Below are 21720 nucleotides of genomic sequence, written 5' to 3' on the forward strand. Positions count from 1 at the left end.
TGCAGTAACAGGGTGTGAATATAAATGGATATCCCCTTGGGAGAGGGACATGGATATTGACTGTAGTTGGGTCTTGTCTTAAGAACAAGTAGCAGAACCAGGGCACACAATGAGTCTTGGAGCACAAGGTTTAGGCAGCCTCAGAAAATTCCCACAAGCTTTTATGAACTGAAATCTTCCTCTAAAACCACACCCATGCTGAAGATTCTACAATGCTGATTGGTTAGAACAGTGGTTCTCAACCTTCCTAATGCTGTGACCCTTTACCACAGTTCCTCATGCTGTGGTGACCCCAACCACAAATTTTGTTGCTACTTCATAATTGTAATTTTGGTACTGCTATGAATCGTAATGTAAATATCTGATATGCAGGATATTTGATATGTGACACCCCTCCCCTGAAGGGGTTACGACCCACAGGTTGAGAACCGCTGGATTAGAACTTCATGGTTGAAATGTTGCAGATCAGGAGTTGAATTATTTTGGGCTACCTTTAGTTTCCTAAATACCCATATTGCTCACGTCTATGTCTGACCTGACTCCTGTTCAACTATCATATTAAAACCTTTGGAATATACCAGCCCAAAGTTAAAAACACCATCAGCATCTGAACAAGGAGATTTCTTCATTTAGATGGAACCCAGCTACCTATTGTCTCTGGCAATGTATTTGATAAGCGCTTTCATTTAGACTGTCATTGTTTCTTTCTGTGACTACAAAAGTGACAGCGATCACTTCCATAGCAGACGACAGAGGGCACTCTGAATCTGTTCCCAGGCTGTGGTCACCAAGACCTGGCTCAGAAGAAGATTCCCTCCTATACTAGAGCTGTGTTTCACGATGGTGTTTTTTAAGTTGGAAAATTTTCGAGGATCCCGTGTATCTACAAGTGACAGCGTTCAGTGTGGGACGTGGAGAAGTCAGCTCTGCCTTGGGTTGTCATGATGACACAACTTTAACTTCCTTGTTTTCCAAGGATGTCTGGGAAATGGAACAGCCCACATAGGCAGAGGAATAGTGCAAAGCTGAGCACACCCGTCTTCAGGAATGGCGAACACAGACTCAGAGACTGGGAAGAGAGCAAAATGGGCTGAAGAGTTGGAGATCCAAAGAAAACCAGGACCCAGCAAGGCCACACCAAGGCAGCAAGACACACAACATCACTGGCAGTAAGAGCCACTGAAGACCAAAGAACCATCACACAGTGAGGAATTTTTATCTATCTATCATCTATCTATCTATCTATCTATCTATCTATCTATCTATCTATCTATCTATCTATCTATCTATCTATCTATCTATCTATCTATCATCTATTTATTAGTTTATTCTTCCCTCATATATTACATCCCGACCATGTTTTCTTCTCCCTCCTCTCCTTCCAGTTCCTCCTCCCCACCTCCCTCCTCCATCAGATCCACTCCTCCTCTATTTTCTTTCAGAGGAGAGCAGGGATATCATCTAAACATGACATAAACAAATTACAATGAGACTAGGCACATACTCTCATTTCAATGTTGGAAAAGGCAACCCAGTAGGAGGAAAAGAGTCCCCAAAGCAGGCAAAAGAGTCAGAGATACCCCCACTCACACTGTTAGGGGCCCCACAAGAAGACCAAGCTACACACCCATAACATATATGCAGAGGACATAGCTCAACCCCACACAGGCTCCCTGATTGTCGGTTCAGTCTCTGTGAGACTCTATAAACCCTGGTTAGTTGATTCTGTTGGCCATTTTCTTGTGGACCCCTCTGGCTCCTACAATCCTTCTTCCCCCTCTTCTGAAAGATTCCCTAAGCTCCACCTAATGTTTGGCTATGGGTCTTGACATCTGCTCCCATCAGTTACTGGATGAAGCCTCTCTGATGACGATTATGTTAGGCTCTGGTCTACGAGTATAGCAGAGTATCATTAGAAATCATTTCAATGATTTTTTTTTAACCAGTCATGTTTGGTTCTATCCTGTTTCTCTGGGCTGTCCAAGATCTGGTTCCTGGCCATCCAGGAAGTGTCAGGCATGGGCTCCCTATAGTGGTATGGATCTCAAGTTGGACCAGTCATTGGTTGGCCACTCCCACAAGTTCTGTACCACCTTTACCCTAGCACATCTTGCAGGCAGGACAAATTGTAGGTTGAAGGTTTTGTGGATGGGTTGGTGTCTCAGTGCCACTGCTGAAAGCCTTGCCTGGTTATAGAAGATGGCCAGTTCAGACTGTGTATCCCCCATTACTTTGCTAGGATCACCCCCATAGATTTCAGGGAGTTTCCATTACATTAGGTTTCTACCTCTCCCTGCAATGCCCCCTAATTCCAGTCATCTTTCCCTCCATTCCCACCCCACCTGATGCCCCCTGTTCCCATCCCTGCCTGCCCCCAGTCAAGCCACAAAATCTATTTCTCCTTCCCAGGAGATCCATGTGCCCCTCCTTCAGCCCTCCTTGTTACTTTGCTTCTCTGGGTCTGTGGATTGTAGCATGATTAACATTTACTTCACAGACTTGACAGCTAATATCCTCCTATAAGTGAATGCATACCATGTTTGTCTTTCTAGGTCTGAGTTACCTAACTCAGGATGATTTTTTTTCTAGTTCCATCCATTTGCTGGCAAATTTCATGATGTAACTTTTTTTTTTTTTAACAGCTGGGTAATACCGCATGTATAAATGTACCACGTTTTCTTTATCCATTCTTCAGTTGAGGAATGTCTAGGTTGTTTCCAGGTTATGGCTATTATGAATAAATCTGCTGTGAACATAGTTGAGCAAGTAAATGTCCTTGTGGTAGGATGGAGTGTCCTTTGGATGTATGCCCAGGAATGGTATAGCTGGGTCTTGAGGTAGATCTATCTCCAATTATCTGAGAAATTGCCATATTGATTTCCAGAGTGACTGTACAAGTTTACACTCCCACCAGCAATGGAAGAGTGTTCTTCTTGCTCTAAGTCCTCACCAGCACAAGCTATTACTTGTGTTTTTGATCTTAGCCATTCTGACAGGTGTAAGATGGAATCTCAAAGTCATTTTGATTTGCACTTCCCTGATGGCTAAGAAAGATGAACATTTCTTTGTTTCTTGGTTATTTGAAATTTCCTCTGTTGAGAATTCATTCTCTGTTTAGAACTGTATCTCATTTTTAAACTGGATTATTTGGTTTGTTGATATCTAGTTTCTTGAGTTCTTTATAAATTTTGGATATTAGCCCTTTGCCAGATGTGGGGTTAGTGAAGATCTTTTCCCATTCTGTAGGCTGCTGCTTTGTCCTATTGATGGCATCCTTGCCTTACAGAAGCTTTTCAGTTTCATGAGGTCCTGTTTTTTAGTAGTTCATCTTAGTGCCTTCAATATTGGTGTTCTTTTTAGGAAGTGGTCCCCATGCCAATACATTCAAGGGTATTCCCCACTTTCTTTTCTATCAGATTCAGTGTACCTGGTTTTATGTTGAGCCCAAGTCTATATAGTTGGACTTGAGTTTTGTAAAGGGTGATAGATATGGATCTATTTGCATTCTTCTACATGTCAATATCCAATTAGACCAGCACCATTCATTGAAGATGCTTTCTTTTTTCATTGTATATTTCTAGTTTCTTTATAAAAAAAAATCAGGTGTCCATTGGTGTGTGGTTTTACGTCTGGGTCTTGATCAATCTGTCTGGTTTTATGGCAATACCATGTGTTTTTTATTACTATTGCTCTGTAGTACAGCTTGAAATAGGGATGGTAATACCTCTGAAAGATCTATTATGGTTCGGGATTGTTTTAGCTCCTGGATTTTTTGTTTTTCATATGAAGTTGAGCATTGTTTTTTTAAGGTCTGTAAAGAACTGTGTTGGAATTTTGATGAGGATTGCATTGAATCTGTAGATTGCTTTAGGTAAGATGATGATTTTTTTATTATGTTAATCCTACTGATGCATGAGCATGGGAGATCTTTCCATCTTCTGATAGCTTCCTCAATTTCTTTCTTTAAAGACTTGAAGTTATTGTCACATAAGTGTTTCACTTGTTTGGTTAGAATCACCCCAAGACATTTTATCTTATTTGTGACTATTGTGAAAGGTGTTGTTTCTCTGATTTCTTTCTCAGGCCATTTGTCATTTGTATGTAGGAGGGCTACTGAATTTTAGGGACGCTTATGTATACTAACCTATCATCTGAAAGTAATGATACTTTTACTTCTTCCTTTCCAATTTGTATCCCCTTGATTTCTGTTAGTTGTTTCATTTCTCTAGCTAGAACTTCAAGTATTATATTGAATAGGTATGAAATTCACAGCAGTTCCACTAAAATCAGACAGCCAAGGCTGTCTTGGTCCTGATTTTAGTGGAACTGCTGTGAATTTCTCTTCATTTAATTTAATGTTTGTGGTGGTAATCTAATTGTACTGAATTATTATTTTGATTGTATGTTAATAAATAAAGTTGTCCGGGGGTCAGAGCTATTAGAGCCATAGCAAGAGTGTGGCGGTGGTGGCACACGCCTTTAATCCCATAAGATCTCTGTGTGTTCAGGGATCTAGCCAGCATTGGAGACATATGCCTTTAAGACCTAGGAGGCTGTACATTCAGACAGTGACGAGGCAGTCATGTGTTTGGGTTTACAACCAATGAGAAGGCAGAACAACATACTATAAAAAAACGAACCGACAGGAAGTAGGTCTCTTTTCGCGAAGCTGGGATAGCAGGAGGAAGGGTGAGATTTTAACTCTGAGCTCTGACCTCTCGGCTTTCTCTTTTACATTGTTTCTGTGTTTCTTATTTAATAAGACGGTTGGTTACATCTACATCTGGCGCCCAACGTGACAAGAATCCATTAAAAACTGCTTGGCTTGGCGGCAGGTCTGCTTTCCCGCAAGGGCGGCAGGCGGCCCGCGGCGGCGGCGGCCCGCGGCGGCGGCGGCGATCGGCTTCTTAGTCCGAGCAGCGGCTTCTTAGCCTGGGTCTAGTTCTGCTTGACCTCAGGCTGGACTATCGGTGAGCTGCTTGCTTAAATCCTGCTTGCTTAAAGCCGGTGCTACAAACAACTCAGACCTGCCCTGCCGAACAGGGCCCTGCCTGTAAAGCCAACGCATGTGGTCGGAGCTTAAGGAAGTCAGACCCAAGCCTTGACTCGGCACAAGAGGGAACACGTGGCTGCATTTAAACTTTAGCCAGCTACGCTCTCTTGTTCTCTCTCTCTCTCTCTCTCTCTCTCTCTCTCTCTCTCTCTCTCTCTCTCTCTTCTTGCTCTCTTTCTCTTTGGATTTACACCTGGGACACTAGGTGGCTGCTTTGAAAATCCCCTCGGATTTCTACTGTTCTACGCAGATTTGGTAAGTCATAATATATCAGATATTTTAAAGGAAACTAAAAGAGAATTTTTTTCCACATTAAAAAACAAATGGGTTTTATGTGTACATTGGAAGAAAATTGGTTTTTGTTCGAAATTTTAGGCAGTCTGGCAATGGAATAACTATATAATATTAGTATTGGTGGAATTATGCACCTTATCACTATAATAATCCACATTTTAATATTTAAAAAGATAGTCAATTTAAGTGCCAGGATAACAGCTTTAGAAGAACTTGTTAAACCTGTAAAAATTCAGACAGAAGAAATTAACAGTGAAGTTGTTTCAAGTCGGGATCATAAGGTTGCAGAAAGAAAGCCTGTTTTTACACAGTCACCCTTAATTTATCCTGTAACCGTACAGCAGATGCCTGATCAAATGGCTACACAAAATAATTGGGCTCCAATTGAAATGTTGGATTTAAAAAGGTTTAAGGAGGCAATAGTATCTTATGGCATGCATTCCCCATATGTAAAGCAAATGTTAAACTCTTGGTCAACATATAATAGGATAGTACCACAGGACTGGCGGGACTTTGCACAAGGTGTTCTGGAACCCAGCCAGAGACTTCAATTTCTGATTTGGTTTAAGGAGGAGGCTAAAAACATAGAAAAACAATGGAGGGATAAAGGAATACAAGTTTGCCAGGATCAGCTTATGGGCGAAGGCCAATATGCTTCAGCACAAACACAATGTTTATATGATGTCCAAACCCTAATTTTATGTCGAACGGCAGCCTTGAATGCATGGGACAGAGTTGAGGAACCAGGAAAAAAATCTGAGTCATTTACAAAGGTGATGCAAGGCCCAAAAGAGTCTTTTACTGATTTTCTACAAAGACTGGCTTTAGCAGTAAAGAGAATGGTCTCGGATTCAGAAGCTAGTAAGGCAATAATTGAATCTTTGGCCTTTGAGAATGCGAATGCAGCATGCAAAAGAATAATCAGGCCATTAAGGGCAAGATCTGCACCTATGGAAGATTGGATTAGAGAAACAATTAATGTTGAAGCTGATGAGCATGATGATACATGGGTAGGAGAAGTAATTTCAAAAGGTTTGAGGAGTGTTAGATGTTTTGGATGTGGAAAGCAAGGACATTTGAAAAGGGACTGTAGACAGGTCATTCCCAGAAACAATGTTTCTTCAAGGAACAATGGCAACAGAATGCCCCTTCCTTCTGGAGTATGCAGAAGGTGTGGTAAGGGAAAACACTGGACCAACGAATGTAGATCAACAAAGGACAGACAGGGTAATCCTTTGCCTCAGTCTTCCGGAAACTCCCAGAGGGGCCTCGCGCAGGCCCCCAGTGCAAATCCAGTTCAAACCTTTCCTGCAACCATAGAGGAAATGCCTGCTCTGGAGAGCGATTAAATAACCAAATGCCTATTGGAATAAATCATGCTGGTCAGGATGATGAAACAGAGAGAATAGAAAATTCAGGAGAAAACATAAAGAAAATTTTTTGGCAAACTTCTATTAATGAACAAAGACCAAAATTAACAATAAAAATAAATGGTGTTTTGTTGTCTGGTCTGGTAGACACAGGTGCGGACGTTACCATAATTGCACCAGAATTTTGGCATCCAACTTGGCCTCTTCAGGAGGTAAACGTTCAACTGTTAGGAATTGGGACATTATCTCAGGTGAAACAGAGTGCAAGATGGCTCGAATGTATAGGTCCAGAAGGACAGAGAGGAAAATTAAAACCATATGTGGCTAACATAACTATGAACCTGTGGGGTCGAGACTTGTTGCAACAATGGAATACTCAGATTAACATCCCTCCAATCTCAGAAACAAATCATAAACTAGCACATGTTACTGAGAGAAATATTAGAAGATATTGTTCTAATGAGTGGTCACCAGCCATCCATATTATACAAGAACAGGGCACAATAACTGATGATCTTCCAAAGACACCAACAGCTCTACCTTTAAAATGGTTAACAGACAAGCCTGTATGGGTCCAGCAATGGCCTTTAACAACAGAGAAACTCCAGGCTTTAGAAGAGCTGGTAGAAGAACAGTTAAATGCACAGCATATTGAAGAATCAACCAGCCCTTGGAATTCTCCTGTATTTGTTATTAAAAAGAAATCTGGTAAATGGAGAATGGTAACAGACCTTAGAGCAATTAACAAAATAATTCAGCCAGTGGGCTTTCTACAATCTGGGATGCCTTTGCCTACTCTGTTACCAAAAGGATGGCCTCTCATAGTTATTGATTTAAAAGACTGTTTCTTTTCAATACCCTTACAAGAAAAAGACAAAGAAAGATTTGCTTTTACAGTGCCTACTTATAATAATTCTCAACCGGTTAAAAGATTTCAATGGAGGGTCCTCCCACAGGGAATGTTGAATAGCCCAACTCTGTGCCAATATTTTGTACAACAGCCATTGGAAGTGATACGTAAAAAATTTCCTAAATCTATAATTTATCATTATATGGACGATATTTTACTAGCTGACTCAAATGCAGATACTTTAGAAATAATGTTTGAAGAAGTAAAGAAAATTTTGCCTTGCTGGGGATTACAAATTGCTCCTGAAAAGATACAAAGAGGAGATTCTATTAATTATTTAGGATATAAAATAGAGCTACAAAAAATTAGACCCCAAAAGGTGCAAATTCGGAGAGATAGACTACAGACTCTTAATGACTTTCAAAGATTATTTGGAGATATTTCTCATCTACGAACTATTGTTGGGGTAAAAAATGATGAACTGACTAATTTGTTCAAAACCTTAGAAGGTGACAAGGACTTAAATAGTCCAAGAGAATTATCACCTGAAGCTGAGAAAGAATTAGCCTTGGTAGAAAAGAAAGTGCATGAAGGACACGTGAATCGTATTGATCCAAAGCTGGATTGCATTTTGGTTATCTTACCTTCTAGGCGTTCTCCTACTGGAATATTAATGCAGAGGGAAGATATTATATTGGAATGGATATTTTTACCAAATAAACCAAATAAAAAATTAAAAACTTATGTGGAAAAAATCTCTGACTTGATTTACAAAGGAAAATTGAGACTTCGTCAATTAGCAGGCATAGACCCAGCAGAAATTGTCGTACCATTAACTAAGGAGGACATTGAAAAATTATGGACAGAAAGTGAACCTTGGCAAAGAGCTTGCAGTAATTTTTTGGGAGAAATTAACAGCAAATATCCCAAAAGCAATAGAATTGATCTTATAAAGAGAGCTGATTGGATCTTGCCTCGAATTGTACGGCAAAAACCCATATCTGGAGTTCGTACATTTTATACAGATGCCAACAAAGAAGGAAAGGCAGGTTACAAATCAGAAAATTTAAGTAAAGTGGTTCAAAGTCCGTATAATTCAGTTCAAAAATCAGAATTGTATGCTATTCTGTTGGTATTAATGGATTTTTCAGAACCTCTCAACATAGTAACTGACTCTCAGTATGCTGAAAGAGTGGTGTTACATATTGAGACTGCAGAATTTATCCCTGATGCTTTAGAATTAACTTCACTATTTATTCAATTACAAGATACAATCAGGAAAAGGAATCATCCTTTATATATAACTCACATTCGATCCCATACTGGTCTGCCAGGCCCTCTAGCACAAGGCAATGATGAGATTGATAAATTATTGATAGGAAATGTGCTGGAGGCCTCAGAATTTCATAAAAAACATCACGTCAATAGTAAAGGTTTAAAAAAGGATTTTTCCATAACCTGGCAACAAGCCAAAGAAATAGTAAAGAAATGTCCTACTTGTTCCTTCTACAATCAGACGCCATTACCAGCAGGATGTAACCCAAAGGGTACTCAGAGAAATGAAATCTGGCAGATGGACGTGTTTCACTTTGCAGAATTTGGAAAACTGAAATATGTACACCACACCATTGATACTTTTTCAGGATTTCAATGGGCAACTGCTTTGAATTCTGAAAAAGCTGATTCTGTAATCACTCATTTGCTAGAAGTTATGGCCATCATGGGTATACCTGCACAAATCAAAACTGACAATGCTCCATCATATGTCTCTGTTAAAATGAAACAGTTTTTTGCTTATTACAATGTAAAGCATATTACAGGCATACCACATAATCCTACAGGTCAAGCAGTTATAGAAAGATCAAACAGAACTCTAAAGGATATGCTAAATAAACAGAAATGGGTAACAAAAACCCCCAGAAATAGACTGCATAATGCTCTTCTAACTTTGAATTTTCTGAATGCCAATGAGAAAGGAACAACAGCTGCAGAGAGACATTGGATAATAGAAAAAACTACAGAATTAAATCAGCCTATATACTTTAAAGATGTGCTGACCTCAGAATGGAAACCAAGGTATGTATTACATTGGGGACGAGGTTTTGCTTTTGTTTCTACAGGAGAAGATAAGCTGTGGGTACCATCAAAATTGATAAAGGTTCGATTTGAACAAGAGAGACCTCTTAATTAGAGGAGGTGTAGTTCATCAACCAGCATGAACATCCAATTTAAACTAACTTGTATCAATAACACATGCCTTTTCATTTAATCAGATAATAACTTGTCAAAAGGAAACATCCCCAAAATTAGTCTTGGGGAAAGGTTTTTGCTTTTATCTTTTAGGAGAATGAAGGTTAAGGAATCTGAAGAACACTGGACAAATGAGACAACTGAAGAAAAGGGACAAATCATCTATCCCAAGAAACAGAATGAAACGGTGTATGGGTATATATTATCTAAAAAATTTTATGTCTTCCTAAATGTTTGTTTCTGCTTTTCTCTAAAGATTTAACACTATTGGTTTTCTAATAGTCCCAGTTCAATTAAAATTTAAAGCTGACTTTGGAGTTGGAGAATGGCTCTCTCCTTCTTTAAACTCAAGCATGTTGTTAAAAGGAAAATGCAAACTCCCTGTATCATGCCAGAATAAGAGCCATCTTCTGCTATTTTACAGGACAAAAGCAAAATTAATTAAGGGACTATTCTATTACTAATCTCAACTCTTTGATTCTATTCTGATTCTTTAAACTTTTCTCAAAGTATAAATTTTATATCAAAATTTACAAGATTAATATATATATATGCATTTTAAACTTTGTTAAGATATGAATGGTCACATAGAGTACTAACTAATTCTAGAAAAAAGGCTAGCTGCATATATATGTTTTTGTGTTCGAGTCTCTTATCAGTTTTCTGCAGGAAATCACGGCCAGGCCTAACATCAACTGAAGTCTCCAGAAAGAAGATGGGGCCCCAAAACAACAACAATTCCACGTGGACAATAATAATATCATTAAGCTGACAAACATAATCCACAGATCAGCTTTGAACTACAAGGTGCTCAGAGCAATTTTGAGATGACTAGCTGAGATGATTCAGTCTCAAAGACTACTTGAATAAGGACTTGAGATAAACCCTGAACTTTGGCATTATACACAGACTGGATAATGAAGGATATAGTTACCTCTCCTAGAATTTGACAATTAACCTAAAATTTTTCTTTCAGGATAAAGAAAACTTCGCCCATACCCAGCAGGAAGCAATTTTAAGAATACGACGCCCACATTCCCAAAGAGGTGGTGTGGGGCGGGTGGTTTTTTGGTCTTTTTAATGGGTTTTGGGTCTGGGATAATTTTCAGTATTTAGGGGGGTTGGTTACAGGTTATTGTCAAGGGTTAGGAAAAAGATTAAGCAAAGGAGATTAGCTTTAAGGTTCTTGTTTAAAAAAAAAAAGAGAAAGAAAGAAAAGAAAAAGACAATTACTAATTTTAAATACTTTACATTGGATTGGATTGTTTTATATTGTATACAAATTTGAAACTGATATTGTTAGAAAATGCTATATGTATATTTCTAATTGCATTTATACCATTCATTTAAAAATGTAATGCAAACTTCTGATCCTTGAATGTTATTATTACCAACTACTAGGATATAAAGAAATGAAAGTTAGTAGTTAGACATTACAATAGAACTTTTAGTCATATTAGATATGTTTTAAAAATTGAGCAGAGATGTTTTAGACAGGTCATCTTCAAACCCTTCAGAGATCTACAGAATATGGCATTTAAAATGTTTTAATAACTTAGAAAATTTTTCTTTTTTGAGACATGTCGGCTCCTGGCAGTACCAATCTACTTTAGAGAAAATATGGGCATTGAAGAAACTGCATATGGAGTCAACTTTCATTTTGGCAAAAGTTAGCCACTGGACAACAAAGTATCCTCGAATCAACAGGACAAAATGGACAGACAGATCACGAAACAAGGGACTACTGATTCTTGCCAAAACAAGTGTGGTTATGGCTTTATCAAAAGGCATCTTCTGAGGCCAGGACAATATGGCCCCATCCCTGAAGTGGCCTTTGCATCCGGTAAAGGTACGGTGCCCTTTTCTTCGAAGGCAGCTTAACAGGCAGAGGGCCAATGGATTCTGTTGTACAATGGAACAGCAGCTGAAAGCTCATGCCTCTCAAAAGTAGACTGGCATTTAATAGAGGGATGTGGAGAAGAAGGGGATGCTGAGATGAAGCCATATATACACAGCCAAGAAGAATGGACAGCTGAACTTAAAAACTGTCAACAATTTCCAGAATTTAAAATCCTGAATCATGACAGGACACTAGTGGAATTCAGGTGTTTCTGGTACGTGGACTGCTCTCACCCAATGTGAGGTTGAACTGTTGACCTTGTGTACATCCTACTTCACAAATGAGTCTGTCAGATACACTAAGCCTATAGGCTGAAGATGATGCCCCAACACTACGGAGAAACCTCAGGTGACTGCCCAGGCAGCTGGCTGTTTCTGTCAACTCACAAATTTTTTGGAAGTTGCTTGCATGCACTTCCTGTTTTTTATTTTTGTTAGCTAATTATTCCCTTCTTGGGTCTCTGAGGGAGTTGAAGATTAGTTAGTTATGGTTGAAGATTAGTTAGTTATAGTTGAAAATTAATTAGGATAGAAAGTACATTAGATACATCTTGGAATTACCAAAATAGGATAGATAATGGAATTATTTTCTCTGATTTGTCAAATACCTGTTTAGGTATTTATTACTTGTATATATTGTATATAGTTATTGTACTTTTGTATATAGTTTTTCTTTTGTTAGTTATAACCTTTTGCTTTCTTTTTCTTTTTATTAAAATAGAAAAGGGGAAATGTGGTGGTAATCTAATTGTACTGAATTATTATTTTGATTGTATGTTAATAAATAAAGTTGTCCGGGGGTCAGAGCTATTAGAGCCATAGCAAGAGTGTGGCGGTGGTGGCACACGCCTTTAATCCCATAAGATCTCTGTGTGTTCAGGGATCTAGCCAGCATTGGAGACATATGCCTTTAAGACCTAGGAGGCTGTACATTCAGACAGTGACGAGGCAGTCATGTGTTTGGGTTTACAACCAATGAGAAGGCAGAACAACATACTATAAAAAAACGAACCGACAGGAAGTAGGTCTCTTTTCGCGAAGCTGGGACAGCAGGAGGAAGGGTGAGATTTTAACTCTGAGCTCTGACCTCTTGGCTTTCTCTTTTACATTGTTTCTGTGTTTCTTATTTAATAAGACGGTTGGTTACATCTACAAATGTTGGCTATAGGCTTACTGTAAATTGCCTTATAATTTTAGATTATAAATTGCCTTATAATGTTTAGATATGTCCCTTATATCCCTATCTCTCCAAGACTTTAATCTTGGTAGATTTTGTCAAAGGCTTGTCTAGTATCTAATGAAATGATCATATGTTTTTTTATCTTTCAGTTTGTTTATATGGTGGATTATGTTCGCAGATTATGTTTCATATGTTGAACCATCCCTGCATCTCTGGGATGTAGCCTACTTGTCCATGGTGGGTGATGTTTTTTTATGTGTTCTTGGATTAGGTTTGGGAGTATTTTGTTGAATATTTTACATCAATGTTCATGAGGAAAACTGGTCTGTAATTCTCTTCGTTGAATTTTTGTGTGGTTTGGGTATTAGGGTGACTGTGTCCTCATAAAATGAATTTGGCAATGTTCTTTTTGTTTCTATTTTGTGGAATAATTTGAGGACTACTGGCATTAGTTCTTCTTTGAAAGTCTGGTAGAATTTTGTGCTAAAACTATCTAACCCTGGGCTTTTTTTTTTTTTTTTTTTTTTTTTTGGTTTGGAGATTTTAATGACTGCTTCTATTTCCTTAGGGGTTATAGGTCTATTTAAGTTGTTTACGTCTTGATTTAACTTTGGTAAATGACATCTACTGAGAAAATTGTCCATTTCTTTTAGATTTTCCAATTTTGTGGACTACAGGTTTTTGGAGTATGACCTAATGATTCTTTGGATTTCCTCGGTGTCTGTTTTATGTCCTCCTTTTCATTTATGATTTTGTTAATTTGGATATTTTCTCTCTGTCTTTTAGTTAGTTTGGATGAGGGTTTGTCTATCTTATTGATTTTCTTAAAGAAGTATCTCTTTGTTTCATTGAGTCTTTGTATTGTTCTCTTTGTTTCTATTTTATTGATTTCAGCTAGAGTTTGATTATTTCCTGTTGTCTACTCCTCTTGGGTGTGTTTGCTTCTTTTTGTTCTAGAGCTTTTAGGTGTGTGTTGTTAAGTTGCTAGTATGAGATCTCTGCAATTTCTTTATGTAGGCACTTAGTGCTATGAACTTTCTCCTCTTAGTACCACTTTCATTGTGTCCCATAAGTTTGGGTATGTTGTGTATTCATTGCCATTGAATTCTAGGAGGTCGTTAATTTCTTTTTTTATTTCTGCCTTGGCCCAGTAGTCATTCAGTAGAGTTCACTTTCCATAAGTTTGTAGGCTTTCTGTTGTTTCTGAAATACAACTTTAATCCATGGTGGTCTGATAGGTACAGGGATTATTTTATTTTCTTTTATCTGTTGAGATTTGCTTTGTGACTAAGTATATGGTCAGTTTTGGATAATATTCCATGAGGTGCTGAGAAGAAGAAGGTATATTCTTTTGTGCTTGTGTATTCTGTAGATATCTATTAGGATCATTTGGTTCATAACTTCTGTTAGCTCCATTATTTCTCTATTTAGTTTTTGTCTGACCTGTTCATTGGTGAGTGTGGGGTAATGAAGTCTCCCACTATTAGTGTGTAGGGTTTGATGTGTTATTTAAACTTTAGTAATGTTTATCTTTGAAATGGGTGTTTGGGGCATAGATGTTAAGAATTGAAATGTCATCTTGGTGGATATTTCCTTTGATTAATACGAAATGTCCTTCCCCATCTCTTTTGATTAATTTTGGTTTGAAATCTAGTTTGTTAGATATTAGAATAGCTATACCGGCTTGCTTCTTGAGTCCATTTGCTTGGTGTGGTGGTTTGAATAGGAATGACCCCCATAGACTTATATGTTTGAATGCTTGGCCCATAGGGAGTGGCACTATTAGGAGGTGTGGCCTTATTGGAGTAGGTGTGACCTTGTTGGAGGAAGTATGTCATTGTGGGGGTGGGTTTTGAGGTCTCATATGCTCAAGGTATGCCCAGTGTGGCACACAATCTCCTTCTACTGCTTGTGGATCAAGGTGCAGAACTCTCAGCTCCTTCTCCAGTACCATGGCTGCCTGCATGCTGCCATGTCCTGCAATAATAATGGACTCAACCTCGGAAACTGTAAGCCAGGCCCAATTAAATGTTTTCCTTTATAAGAGATGCCATAGTCATGCTGTCTCTTCACAGCAATAGAAGCCCTAAGATACTTGGAAAATCTTTTTCTAACCCTCTACTCTGAGGTAATACCTATCTTTGATGTTGAGGTATATTTCTTGTATTCAGCAGAAGGATGGGTCCTGTTTTCTCATTCATCCTCTTATACCGTGTCTTTTTATTGGGGAATTGAGTTCATTAATATTGACAGATATTAATGACCAATGACTGTTAATTCCTGTTATTTTGTTGTTGGTGGTGGCGGTGATGGTGGTAGTATGTTTGTGTGTGTTTCCCTTCTTTTGGCTTTTCTGGAATGAGATTATTTATTTCTTGTGTTTTCATGGGTGTAGTTAACATTCTTGAGTTAGAGTTTTCCTTCTAGTATCTTCTGTAGGGCTGGATTTGTGGATAGATATTGTCTAAATTTGACTTTCCACAGAAAAGCTTGCTTTCTCCATCTATGCTGATTGAAAGTTTTTCTGGCTATAGTAGTCTAGGCTGATATCCAGTCTCTTAGAGTCTGCAAGACATCTGTTCAGGACCTTTTGGCTTTTAGTGTCTGTTGGGAAGCTGAGTGTAATTCTAGTAGGTGTGCCTTTATATGTTACTGTGTCTTTTTCCTTTGAAGCTTTTAATATTTTTCTTTGTTCTGTATGTTTGGTGTTTTGATTATTATGTGATGAGGGGACTCTCTTTTCTGGTCCAATCCATTTGGTATTCTGTAAGCTTCTTATACCTTACAGTACAAGGATATACCTAGGAATAACTTTCTTTAGGTTAGGAAATTTTTCTTCTATGATTTTGTTAAAATGTTTTCTGGGTCTTTGAGCTTGGATTCATCTCCTTCTATTTCTATTATTCTTAGTTTGGTATTTTCATAATGTCCCAGATTTTCTGGATGCTTTGTGTTAGGAATTTTTTAGACTTAACATTTTTTTGACTTATGCATTTATATCTTCTATCATATCTTCAATGCCTGAGATTTGCTGTGGATGTTTTTCTGTATGCTATGAGTATGTGTTGCTCTGATTGGTTGATAAATAAAATACTGACTGGCTAGTAGCCAGGCAGGAAGTATAGGCGGGATAAGCAGATAAGGAGAATTCTGGGAAGAAGAAGGCTGAGTCAGGAAACATCAGACCGCCATCCAGGGAGCAGCATGTAATGGCACAACAGGTAAAGCCATGGAACATGTGGTGACATACAGATTAACAGAAATGGGCTGAGTTTAAGTGTAAGAGCTGGTCAGTAGTAAGCCTGAGCTAATGGCCGAGCAGTTTTAATTAATATAAGCCTCTGTGTGTTTACTTGGGGGACGCAAGTGGGAAAGATTTGTCCTGACCACAGGCCAGGTAGGACACAGCAAGACTTTAGCTACAGAGATTCTCTCTTCCATTTCTTGTATTCTGATGGTGATGCTTGCATCTCTAGTTCCTTCAATTACCTAGATTTTTCATCCCCAAAATTCCCTCAGTTTGTGTTCTCTTTATTGCTTCTATTTCCATTTTCAAGTCTTGAACAATTTTATTCATTTCTTTCACTTGTTTGTTTTTTTCTTAGCTTTCTTTAAGTGATTTTTTTAATTTCTTCTTTAAGGACGTCTGTCATCTTCATAAAGTTGGTTTTAAGGTTGTTTCCTTGTGCTTCAGCTGTGTTGGAATATTCAGGGATTTCTGTAGTAGGATAGCTGGGCTCTGGTGGTGCCACACTGCCCTGCCTATTGTTGATTGTGTTCTTACACTGGTGCCTAGGCATCTGGGTTCAGAGTGATTATAGATCTAGGTGTGTCGATTTCTGAGTTTGTCTTTGTTGGATGAGTGTTTTGTTCCTTGGTTTGTTTCCTCTTTGGTTTCTGGTCTTTGTGGCCTGGATTTCTGGTGGCTGGTGTGACCTGTGGTCCAGCAGGGAGTCTCCATCCAAGTTGGGGGCAGGATTTCTGGCAGCTAGCCTTTGGCCCGGCATGGGGTCTCCGCCTGAGTTAGGGGGTGGGACGTGGCCATGAGTAGGGAAGTGGGGGTTAGCGATGGTTGGAGGAGGTCCATGGGTTGGCGGCCTGTCTGGAGTTCTAGCAGCTGGTGTGGTCTCTGGTCTCTGCTTAAGTTCACCTGTCTGTTCTTCTGGCTGGTGTAGTCTGTTTTTCTGGCTGGCATGGACTGCACCTGTTCTTCAGACTGGTGTGGTCTGCACCTGAGAAGCAGATATTTGCCTGAAGTCGGCAAGGTGGCAGGGTAGTGGGGAGGCGGGCAGTGGGGTGGCGGGCAGCAGGGTGGGTCTTTGGGATCGGATGTGTGGGAAGGTTCTGAGTGCAGTCGGGCCTCTTACCTGTTCTTCTGACTCCACAGTGAGGAATTTTCTTGGAATACTAATATATCATTCTTGATATTCTGTAATTGGTTACTTGACATCTTGAAATCCTGGACCAAACTAATAGCCAAGGTCAATTACATGCATTGCATTCCCAGTGCACATAGAAATCATGTTACAGAGTCTATGACTATAAATCCCAACATCAGCTCACTTCCTGTGAAGTAGGAACATCCCCACCTAAGCATCCTTTACCACTATAATTATCAAGGTCCATACTTCCCCTGCTCCTTCAGCTGCTACCTAGTACCGTGTTCTCCTCTTGGGAGTTGAACAAATTCTTTTTTCAAAAGCTCCATGTCTGTCATCTTACCACATCTGACTACAATAAACCTCAAGTACATCTTAAAACAGCTACATAAAATCCTTCAGGATCCTCAACAGTGTGGACACTGCTAAATTGTGTTTGCAGGAGCAATGGTCTTCAGACACACTGATCATCCCATGTGGTTTTAATTTTTCAAAAATGTTTCTTTTATTTTTATGTGTATGGGTGTTTTGTCTGCATGTGTGTCTTTGCACCACATACACCCTGGGATTTCAAATTCATGACCCAGCCAATGGTAACAGCTAATATGGTTTGACCATTTGCAAACATGAAGAATCTCACGTGACCAAACACATTTTATCTCCACTCCAGCTCTATGAGGCAGGCACAGTCATTATTCCCAAGGTTCTGAGGTTGATTAGACGCCTTTGATGACTCAGCTGGTATGCAGCAGACTCGGAGGCAGTGTTACTGCAGAGGCTAAGCGAACACAATACTTACACTTTATTTTGCTTCATGGTTACTTGCTGCAATTTTGGTTCTTCTGATTGTGACCATTACAGAATCAAAAACATCGACCAACGCTTACCCAGTGCCAGATGCACCCATCACACTATCTTGGGCACAAAGAGCATCTTAAAAAGAGAAAGGGGCTCTATTTTTTAGGAAACAGCATGAAAATAGAACAGATGTGTGGACAATACAACAACAGAGGATTTTAAAGATGAAAGTGGAAAAATCATAGCTTTTGGACAGTTGGGAGAATCTGAGGGTAGGATGGGGAAGAAGCCGATGAACCTTAAAGAGAAGGGAGGGAAGAACAGGGACAGCTAAAATGAGAACATCTGTACAAGACTCAAAGTGGAAGAAGAAAGGCAGAAGAATATGCAAGAGGGCCAGTTTGCAGCTTTGCTGGAATTAGATTTCTTTGGTTTTAGTGAGGCACACAGTTCAGATTGAAGAGGAGATGAGAAGTTAGTGTGCAGGATTTGTGTTGTGAAAAACGTGCAAATCATGAAGAGTAGCAGGCAGCAACAGAAATGGGAGGCCAGAGGAGAGTATGATGGTCTCTCTGAGTTTATAGCAGTGGTTGATTAGGGTATGCAGGACACAGGAGAGAAGGCAGTAAAGTGGGACAAGTGTTCTTAAGCAAATGATGGGGCACAGATACGGTCATGCTATATTCTATAAGAACACATTCATATGTCAAATTATAAACCTGCACATACATGTTGTAAATATCCTAGCAAGTAGATATTGATAATGGTTTGTTCTGAATTAACCTTTAACCTAGATGTAGCTGAAAAAGAAACTCAGAAGGAAGAGAGACTCAGTGGACTTTGGTGACACAAATCCTCCTACTATACACAGATGATAATGAGGGTAAATGCTGGAGGCGACAGCAAGAGAAGAACAAACACAATGAATCTCAGAAACAAGGATGCCCATTTGACCGGAGGGACAGCTGTAAACTTCGGAATTACTAATTGCCTTTGCTCTGACTCTCCATAAAATAAACTAGCTGGAACTGTCCCAGGGGAAGGCAAATTTGAAAGGACAGTCCTCTGATTTCCTAGAGAGCCAACACATGTTAAAAGGTTCAATTCCTATATCTCTTCATTGGCTTATCTAGTGACAGGCTGCACAAAGTATCATTTCCCAGTTACCCAAAGGAATCTGTGGTGGTTTGAATATGATTGGTCTCCATGGGCTCATATGTTTAAACACTTGATCCCCATTGGTGGAACTGTTTGGAAAGGTGTGGCCTTGTTAGAGGAGGAATGTCTTCAAGGGAGACTTTGAAGCTTCAGAAGCCTTCTTCCATTGCCAGTGTCTCTCTCTGCACCATGGTTATGGATCAAGATGTGGGCTCTCAGTGGCCATGTCTTTGCTTTGCCATCCTGGACTCTAACTCTCTGAAACTGTAAGCCCACTTAAATTCTTTCTTCTACATAAGTTGCTACTGTGGGATGTCTTTTTGTGTGCTGTGAATAGGTGTTGCTCTGATTGGTTGATTAAGCAAGCTGTTTGGCCAATGGCGAGGCAGAATAAGCTTAAGTGGGACAGTCGAACTGAAGATACGGGAGAAGAAAGGAGGGCGAGGGAGAGATGCTGTGAGCAGCTGCCACAAGAAGCAAGATGTGAAAGTACTGTTAAGCCGCGAAGCCACGTGCCAAAACATAGATTAATAGAAATGGATTGAATTAAGTTATAAGAGCTAGTTAATAATGAGCCTGAGCCATAGGCCATACTGTTAGGATCCTGCCCTCATTGCCATACATGTGCAGCTTGGGTTCTTGCGTCTTACATCATCATCAGGCGTTGATGACTATGTACCTGCTTTAAAAAGCCAGACATGGACCCCCATCCCCTCTCTCTGCTCGCTCTCTCTGTTCCCTCTCCGATCCCTGCTCTCTGCTCTGCACCTTCCCCTCAGGCCTGGCTCTCTTCTCTTTCTTTCCCCTGCCTTTCCCTCCTAATAAAGCTCTAAAACTAACTTTGGGTTCTGTTGTGACCATGACCTTTTCACGTGGTAACCAGCACCACCATCAGCGCTGCCTCCAGCACTGTTTACCATCACATACAATTTGTAATTAATATTAGGACTTTGAGCATATATATATATATATATATATATATATATATATATATATATATATATATATATATGTTTTTTTGAGACAGGGTTTCTCTGTATAACTCTGTATAACTTTGCACCTTTCCTGGAACTCACTCTGTAGCCCAGGCTGGCCTCAAACTCACAGAGATCCACCTGGCTCTGCGTCCCGAGTGCTGGGATTAAAGACACGTGCCACCTCTGGCTGCCTTGAGTAATCATTTTATAAGCGGCTGCAGAACCGTGGGTGGGAGAGACTTGTTCAGCCTGCAGAGCCGGGCTGGACCAGAGAAACTTATGGCTACAAGTTGCCTTGGCCATAGTATTTTGTCACTGAAATTACAAAGTAATTAAGACAGAAGTTGGTACCAAGAAGTGGGTTATTGCTTTGACAGACCTGATCATGTTTTTTGGATGAATGTAGAAAACTTCGGACCAGAAAAGCAGTTAAACACTGAAGATAAGCTGAGATTAATGGGCCATCCTAGAGGAGCTGGGAAGGTGTTAGTGTTGAGAGCAGTGGATGGTGGAGGCCCAGCTCAGATTGGTGGAGACAATGCTTGTGATATTTTGGCCAAGAATGTGGCTGCTTTCTGTCCTTGTCCTGAGAATTTGCCTGAGGCTAAATTGAAAAGTAATGGATTGATCCTTTGCTAGAGGAGATCTGAAGATAGCCTAATATTGACTCTGTCACTTGATTATTAGTAATCAGTCTTATGCAGGTCTACAATGAAAAAGAGCAAGTGGGGCATAAAGAAGTACAAAAGGTACGGTCTCAAGAGGGAAAAAACAGCGGGGAAGTTAATGTTGGAGCGAGACTTGTGCTGAAAGAGCTAAGAAGATCTGATCGGCCTTGGGATGAAGGGAGGGGTACCCTCAGGCAAGACCCCCCTCGAGCTAATCCGGCAACTGGTGAAAGAAAAAGGCTTAGGGAATTTTCTGTCCCTAGGTGTAGCTAGAGTTTTCCTGCCTTGCCCACAGTCAGGACAAATCTTTGTCACCCGCCAGTCCCACAGCCGCTCAGACCCAACCAAGTAAACACAGAGACTTATATTGCTTACAAACTGTGTGGCCGTGGCAGGCTTCTTGCTAACTGTTCTTACATCTTAAAATAACCCATTTTTATAAATCTATACCTTGCCACATGGCTGGTGGCTTACCCGCATCTTCACATGCGGCTTGTCCTGGCGGTGACTGTAGTGTCTCTTCCTTCTTCCTGTTTCCCCAATTCTCCTCTCTCTTTGTCCCGCCTATACTTCCTGCCTGGTCACTGGCCATCAGTGTTTTATTTATATAGAGTGATATCCACAACACTTCCCCTTTTCTTCTTTTTTTTAAAAAGGAACGTTTTAGCTTTAACATGGTAAAATTACATATAACAAAACAATTATTGAGCAAGAATTACAGATACAATATTAAAGAAGATGTCCTATCTATCTTATATTTGTGAGTTTAAGGTTTTATATCTAACATATCTTTTATCATAACTGAGGAAATTACAACTATCTAGTTTTCAACGACATCAAAGAC

Source organism: Peromyscus maniculatus, chromosome 3, assembly GCF_049852395.1.
Source record: "Peromyscus maniculatus bairdii isolate BWxNUB_F1_BW_parent chromosome 3, HU_Pman_BW_mat_3.1, whole genome shotgun sequence".
Lineage (NCBI taxonomy): Eukaryota > Metazoa > Chordata > Mammalia > Rodentia > Cricetidae > Peromyscus > Peromyscus maniculatus.